Here is a 1,207-nt window from a genome sequence, read left to right as displayed (position 1 = left end):
ACCTGTACAATTCAGTGACCTTGGTTGGTTACAGGCTTCAAATTGTGGCACCTTTCTCTAAATACCTTGTTCTAAGTTGTTTCACCATCTTCAGTGCCAAATCCCTGTTCTCTAAGCTTCTTACCTAACCTTTTTGAGTTGCTGTTGTCAATTTATAGATATTGCTGTTGTCTCATATACATATTGTTTAAAAGAACACAGTGTTCAATGAAGACATTCTTTTCTAATTAAGCTAAACTGTGAGTCCCGGTGTGACACTATAGGATAAGCACTGGACAACTAACCAAAAAGTTGATGGTTCAAACCACCAGCCATTCCTCAGAAACCCCATACTGGGTCACTATGTGTCAGAACAACTCAACAACATTTAATAACAAACAGCAACACGATTTGGTTTAAAAATTACTTCAGGGAATATTTTCAGTTTAAGGTTCAAAAATTTCCTCAGGGCAATACCTTGTGGTAGAGGGTCATGCATTAAAGTATTATGTATCTTAACAACTGAGATTTTCTTTTGGTGCCCTTTAAATTTTGTAAGGACCCCTGCTGGCTCGGTGGTTAAAAGCACTTGAAGGTTAACCAAAAGGTCAGCATTCCAAACCCACCAGCCTCTCTACAGAATAATGATGGAGTAGTCTGTTTCTGTAAAGTCTATGATTTAGAAACTCTAGGGGGAAATTCTCCTCTGTCTTGTAGGATCTGAGTCAGAATGCACTCAATAGCAAAGGGTTACATTTTGTGCCCCAGGTGAGTCCTACCCTGTTCAGTTCCAGAAGACAGGTGATATGAAACAGACCCAATCTTCTCCTACAGGTGGTGATAGAAACCGCAGCAGTTTCTCTGCAGGGAAAGTCAGTGATAAATACCTGAAACATTAACATGTTCATTTCCTATGACCTAGTTAACCTCTACTTTTGGAGATTTAGCTACAAAATTTAAATCAATAAATAAAGAAGTAGACAAAGGTTTTTTTGTGCAAGGATTTTTATTTCAGTGTTATTTATTGGTGTTATTGTTAGATGCCATTGAGTCGGTTCCTATAGTTCCTATAGTGTGTACTAGCCATCCCATGTACAACAGAATGAAACATTGCCAGGCCCTGCAACATCCTGACAATGATGTTGAGCATACTGTTGCAGTCACTGTGTCCATCCATGTCTTTAGGGGTCTACCTCTTTTTCACTGGTCTTCTTCTTCATCAAGCATA

The sequence above is a fragment of the Chrysochloris asiatica genome, unplaced genomic scaffold (genome assembly GCF_000296735.1).
Source record: "Chrysochloris asiatica unplaced genomic scaffold, ChrAsi1.0 scaffold00047, whole genome shotgun sequence".
Classification (NCBI taxonomy): domain Eukaryota; kingdom Metazoa; phylum Chordata; class Mammalia; order Afrosoricida; family Chrysochloridae; genus Chrysochloris; species Chrysochloris asiatica.
This window is presented reverse-complemented; position numbering follows the sequence as displayed.